We start from the raw sequence: 7,344 nt of genomic DNA on the forward strand, positions 1-7,344 counted from the left end.
TTGTTTTAAGAGATCCTTTTTTACCTTTTCACAAACTACACCAGCATCTTCAAGATCTGAAACTCTGTCTTCACATTCACTTAAACGGTTTTGCAAGTTTGTGATTGAGAGTTTCATTTCCTCTATATCTCTTTGACTCTCCTTCATGCGATCTATTTCTTTCCTGTATTGCTCATTCAGGGAATCCGTCATTTTTCTAATCTCCTTTGTTTTTTTTGTTTTTTTTATCAATTTCTTCTTTAGAGGCAGTTAGAAATTCTTTTACTGCAATGTTTTTTTCAGATTGGATTTCCTGCCTATGTTTCTGTAGTTGCTTCTTTACTTCACCTACTATGAGTTCTGAGAGTTCTTTTTTTATTTCAGAAAAGAATTGTGCTCTGATTTCCTCTATATCTTTCTGCTGTTGCTTATTCACTATTGACGCTATTAAATCATGCATTTGTACTGAGCTAGTATCCTCCGCACTTGTTCTGTGTAGGCACTGGGTTTCTTCCATATGTTTCTGCAGTTGATTCTTTAGTGCAGATGTTATTAATTCAGGGACTTTTTTTTTTCATTTCCAATCTGAGGTCTTCCATATCTTTCTGCAGCTGTTTCTTTATTTCAGAAGCCGTTGATTCATTGCTTTCAGCTGTGTGATTTCCAATTTGTTCTGTGTTAGTGTGCTCTGCACTTGTTACGGGTGGGCTTGGGTTCTGAGGTTGCATTTTATTCCTTCTCTTCATTTTGTGTAGCACTGTCTTCTGATATTTGTTGTAGATCTTTGCTGTAGTTATAACCTTTGCATGTACTGAAGTTCAGGTCCGCTCTCCAAAGTTTGGACTTATCCAGCTGTGTCTGTCTTGGGTCTGGCTGCTGTGCTCACCTCCTTCCCACTGCTGCCCTTGAGGGTGAACCTGTTGTGCCCCTGTGGTGAGATGTTCTGCTCTTGGACTAGCTGGTTGGATCTATCCTCTACACTCTCTGCAGGGATTACAGCTGCATGATTATACCCCAGGTGTGTATGCCAGGCCTGAGCTGTGCCTGGAGGGGGCAAGGTGAAGTAGGGGGAAGAGGAAGCTCTCCCACACACTCAGCGGACCTAGGCTAGGACTGCATCTGGGGGTTTCCAGACGCGGCAGAAATTCCTACTAGGCGGGCAGGGTGGGGGAGGTACTGCAGAGTGTTGGGGGGTGGCACAAGGGTGTGGGAGAGGGTCTGGCCCACGCTGCACCTGGCCTGGGACTGGTCCCACCAGTGCAGGGTAGCAGGAAGCTCTCCACACACTCACTGGACCTGGGCTAGGACTGGGTCTCTTTAGGGAAGTTTTTATCCCAGCAGTACCATCCATATAAAAAGATTGCTCCTTAGATATTTACAGATTAGCAAATTCTATACATTTAATCTAGTCTTATATTTTTAAGCTCTTCATTTAATGGAAACTATTTTAAATCAGAAATACACAAATCCAAGATAAAATTCAACTAATTACTATTCCCAATAAGGCAACACTTTGGAGACTTTGACTGTAAAGAATTGAGGGTTAGAATGTTCCTTTCTGGGATGTATACTGGATATAGCAATTTTCCAAGATAGTGGAATGCAGCCGAATAGCCAAAACCAATGTTTGGAACTTCGTGCTTGTTTGCCTAATAAGAGCACACTGTTCTAAAAGTAAGTATTTTCATGAATAATTCTGCTGTATTTAGAGAACTGTGTCAACTGGCACTTCCTAGTGACTACAGGAATCAATAGAAGTGAAGGAAGAGTGGTGTAGTTTGTGTGTATAAGAAGGAATAGTCTGAAAAACTTCTGGGTAAGTTCCATTTATAGCACTCAGCAAATGCAGCACATTGCAGAGTGTGGCTTTGTAAATAAATGAGGTTTCCAGTGTGAATTATTTGCATGTATTCTGTGTTCAGTTTGCTGAGATAGGGCCATTGAGCACTAGTTTCTACAAAGTGCCTGGAGCTCCATGCATGTTTCCCTATTAAGAACTCATTTATGTAATCATACATCATTTTGTAACAATGTTCTGCTGTGCTTTCAGAAGTGTGGTAGATAAGATGTTCTTCACTTCTTAATGCCCCTAAATATGTATGGAGGGAAATTCATAGTGTTGGAGGTTTGTGTTTTTAAGTACCTAAATCTTCACCAAATCTGGGAATTGAATATTTTAGGGTACTAAGCAAAAGACACTTACGACTATGTGGCTGTGAAAATTACTGAGGGATAGAGTATTCATTTCTGGGGTGCATACTGTGTATGTCAGTTTGCAGAGATAGTGTACTGCAGCACCATGGCTAACAAAGTTTTCAGGGTTTGCTACAATAGTCTTATAAAGACCACAATATAAACACATAGTTAGGAAAGTGGAGGTATAGAACCTGGTAGTGTCCAGCTAACCTGTGTATTCACAGAAGATTTCTTGTAATGGAAAAATTATGCACATACATCAGAGAGGGAAGAAATAGCTGCTTTTGTTTGGTTCCCATTTTTTATGTATTCTATCAACTCCACTGAGCAGATACTGGTGCCTTTGGGAACCCAGAAGCATACAGTCTACCCTGGTGCCTCTGTAAGTGGTGAGGCAACAATGTGGCTTTCCCCTCACAGGATGGAAGATGCAGAGTACCTTCCAGTAGTCAACACTTGAGTGAAACTGTGGAACTCTGAGGTGCAGATGGTTTTGGCCTCATCACCACCTGAAAGAGAACAGGGTCCATGATGGTGCTGGGTTACAATCCTCCTCCTACCATGATATGGTGATTCCAAGTATTGTCATTAAGAACATGTACTTTGGAGTCACACAGACATCAACTCAAGCATTTTTCTGACTGTGTTACCATAGCCAATGGTTCACTCTCCTTGACCTCCAGTTTTCCTATCTGTAACAATTAAGATGGTAACATGAACCTCATAGATTGATCATAAAGATAACTTGAGATAATGCATGACAAGCCTATAGTGTATGTACTATGGAAGTACTATGCATCACAGACTGCTACCTAGAGAAGAAATAGTGGACGAATTGAAACATAATCTCAGAGATACACACATAGTGGAGTTTGGAGAAGAAGTTAAGAAGATTGTCCTCTGAGTGCTAAACACTAATTCTATATGGTGAAGATCTACACTTATCCACCTGGAATTCCTGAGAGGTTTAGGAGGATACCATAGGCCAAATGCATACAAGGGTCTAAGCATTATGTTAGTTTGTCGGAACCCCTGAGTTCTACCACTGCGGTGGTCATGTGCATGAGATGTGAAATGCATCAGGCACTGACATCATTTAATCAGGCGCAGGCACTTTCACAGGATGCTCCAGTCTTCACTGAAACCCTCGTGCTGTCAACAGCTGACATGATAATGGCAATACAGAAGGGACTCCCTGGCAAATCACTGCTCATTTCCTTTCAGGCAGCTCATTTACCTGCAGAAGCTGGACCCAATGCTCTGCTCCAAAGCATCTGGTGATTGATACAATCTCGTAAGTCAATTTTGCAGCTGAGTGGACTCAGGTCCCAGAAAGCCAAAGGCCTGAAGTGGAAAATATTGAGCAGATGACTCATTAAGCCTTGAGTCTAGGACTTGAGCCCCGAGAAACTGCCTCTGAACTGCTGATCTTATTGGATATTAGAAGGTCTGATTGAACTGTGACCTCATTTTAGGACAGCATGAAAGTGAGAGAGAGGTGTAGATATTTTTCATTGCTGCTTTTTCAGAGTTTAAAATGTATTTATTCTCCTACCCAGTTCTTTTTGATTCTTCATCCATTTCTCATTGCCTACCTCTGACACTAAAACTTTCTGATTGTACTTTCTATTGTATTTTGTTCACTCTTATTTCTCTTTTCTTTTACAGCTTCACATTTCATGTTCCAAGTAAACTGATGGCCATGCCTTTGTTTTCCCTGAGATAACTCAGTCCTCTAAAGAGACTTCAAGTCATCTCTCACATACCTCGGTGTATTTCTTGTTTTTCACCACTCCTCCAAATTCCAGTTTCAGAGGGTGAGGTGGACATTGTCCTCAACAGATCAAATGTTGATGCTGTCTTAGTTACTTTCCCTTACCTGGGACAAGTGCCTAATGAACTTGAAGAAGTTTATTTTGGCTCATGGTATTCAAAAGATTCTTTTCATGGTTGTTTGGCTCCAAGTCAGAATGGCATGGCAGCAAAGGCTGGCGAAGGAATACTGCTGACCTCATGGTAGTCAGGAAGCACTGGGGTTGGAAGCTAAAGGAGAGCTAGGTACAAGAACAGACTCAGTTCACCCTTTCAAGTGATCTGCTTCTTCTGACCAGGTTCTACCTTTCAACCCAAGACTTTAGGAAGCACTGTAGATCCACATCATAATAGATGCCACCCTTTTAACCATTTCCTGTATGGTGTCCTATAGTTTGTTTGCCTCTCTTCTTCTCCAATGGGTTCTTCTAAGCTCTTTGATATGCACTTGACCCAACTGGACCACCAATCCACTTCTAGGTCTCTCACTGGTGAGTTTCTTAGCCAGTCACCCACATATGCTGCCAACACTTCTTATCCATGGAGCCCCTCAAATCTCCACAGTGGCCAACTGTCTTAGCTTGTTCTGAAGAAGCACCCATGAAGGTCAAGGTTGTCTCTCCAATGGTTAAGGTATATGATACACATCACTTGGTGCTCAGTAACCTTAGGCACCCTTAATAACCCATCTTCCTTGAAACTCTTTCCTCAGTGGGAGTCAGTGACACTCAGCTTTCTACACCCTATTCAGACATTTGACCAGCTTTTCTCTCATTTTTCTGCCAACATTTCTTCTCCTTTCCCCAGATCTTTTCAGTCTGTAGGCTCAATCTATTATTTCCATATCATCTGTCTTCTTTTGAAAACTTATTCTCATGTCCCCAGGCTCTGTGTGTAAAGGGGTGACCCTCAAAGCTTGGATAAGAGTAGGTTTAGGAAGAAAATAAAGATTAATTGAGAAAGGAAACAGAATTTGAAAATACAAGGAGCCTTTTTTTTTTTTTTTACTTTCTTGACATATAATTAAATTGCTTCAGGGCATACTGTAATTGTTCATTCCCTAGCTCCCTCTTTCCTCTCTTACATAATGCAAATATTGTCACTGTTTCTATTTACAGATTCTAGAACTATAGTCTTAAGCTGTGTTGTTTACTGGATGATTTTATGATGAATGACAATTTTAAATCCCTTCCTTTCTGATTGTGCAAACCAACCTTTTGTGCTGCTGTCACCATGACTAGATGTGGAATAGGGATGACCTTTGAATGGGTTGACGGGTAGATATGAAGACCCCTGGCTGGAGAGGGGTACTTTATTCTATGTACAAAGCCAGCCTCTCTCAGTTTGACTGATGTAGCTTCTATTTGTCCAGAGTTTAAATGGTTCAGAGCAGTGTGCTTGGGAAGAGGGAGTGTTAACTGTCCCTTGCCACAGCTCCCACCCCCTTTGCAAGGGAACAACACTTTAACAACATTCAAACCAAGCATCCTTAAAACTTGTCCTCAAGATCTAAAGCCTTTGTTTTTCAGTAAAAGCCAGTCTCATTTTAAGTCAGTCACTGAATCTACACCTGACTTTTAAGATTTTTGTGACCTTTATCAATATAACTGAGAAAATGGACCATTCCTGAATCTCAACAAAAATCCATCAAGTGTTACAATTAATTTGGAGTGGGTGCTTTGTTTACTGATTTGTACCACTCACAGAAGCTCCAATCTGTCATTATGAGTGAGAACATGTCACAACAATCTGTTTTTATTCTTTAGGAGGGCAGAACAACATCTTTCTGTCTTCTAGCTATAGCTAATTTGGAAAATTTGCCAGCTGACATGCAACTTGATTAAAATGACCAGGAGCCACCAACTCTTTTAAAATGCAACTTGATGCTCACAACCTCAGACCTTTGGTGGTCCAGTTAATCTTCTTCAGGAGTGGGGGGAAGTGGAGAAAGAAGATGGAGAAAGAAAGAGCTAAAAGTTAAAATCCATACAGAGGTTTAAAATTACTTAGATTTCCTTCTTTCAACTCTACTGTCTCAATAGGTTTCCCTCATCACCTACAGGACAAAAACAAGTAAACCATGATGTCATTAAGAGGCCAGTGTGAATTTTATAGTTCCAGGTATATGACAGGTTCATGATCCAAATGAAACATCAGTGTTAGAATTAGAAGCCAGTTTGACATTGTGGTTTCACTTCCATTCCATAGGTCTATAAGATATGTAGGAATTGGTCCTACTTTATCAAACCCTGTATCCAGGCAGAGTGACAGTATTTCCTTCTGTGTAAATCAATGGCTATAGCAAAATCAATGGCTATAGCAAAAGCAAAACAATTGAACCATTGGGAAGCATAGAATTCTACAGTGGAAACAGAGGCTATGTTCAGGAACCAAGCTGCCATATGTTATAAATACACTATGCTTTTAAAAAAACCTTAATTTTATTGGATATATATATATATATATATATATATATATATATATATATATATATATTAGATAGATAGAGAGAGAGAGAGAAAGAGAGAGAGCACATTTATCATAAAGAATTTGTATCTGTACATGATATGTATTTACTCTTCTTTCTCCCCACCACACTACACTCTTAGTAATATTTGATTTTCCTTATAATTTCTACAAATGTATTCTATGGGCCTATCAGTGAGGAAGGAAGGATGTTACTGTAGGAAGCATTAATATGGCTTGACATGGGTGCCCACAATTATACTGTTCACTAAGACAATGTATAATTATTAGAAGATAGTGTATAATTACATGTTGAATTATGTACTGCACTTTTAAGTGTTGGCCTTCTAGCTTGGAGATAAGAGACCTAATACCTGTTGAGATCACATAAACGCAAATACTCATTTGTCTGGGACTGTACAGTAATGAAAATCATTCCTGAATCCTGTTGCCTTGGCAACCTGTTCAAAAATGATGCTGATAAGGAGCTAGCAACACTTATCAACGAAGCCAGCATGCCTTTTGAAGGAAAGCTGCTGAAAACAAAGCATCAAGCTGAACATCCAGCAAGTTCTAAGGGGGATGGCCATGTTTAAGGTCTAGTAGAGATGTGGAATGAGGCCATGATTTTCATCAATAGCTTCCTGACACTCTGGCCAAACACACATCCACTGCTGAGGCTGTGGGACATTAAACAGTGTGGGTCTCAGCTCTTGTTCAGGTTAGCTCTCTGGGCAGGTTGTTTTGTGGGGATGGGAAGTCACTGAAATGCCACAAGGGAAAAACTGGGGTACTGGAGTTTGAAGCAGCATTCCTGTTTTCAAGACATAGAGTTCCCAGGGAAGCAAGGACATCTAGTCATTTGCCCTCTTCCCTAGCCTTTGTTTTATT

Source organism: Octodon degus, unplaced genomic scaffold (genome assembly GCF_000260255.1).
Source record: "Octodon degus isolate 3935 unplaced genomic scaffold, OctDeg1.0 scaffold00258, whole genome shotgun sequence".
Lineage (NCBI taxonomy): Eukaryota > Metazoa > Chordata > Mammalia > Rodentia > Octodontidae > Octodon > Octodon degus.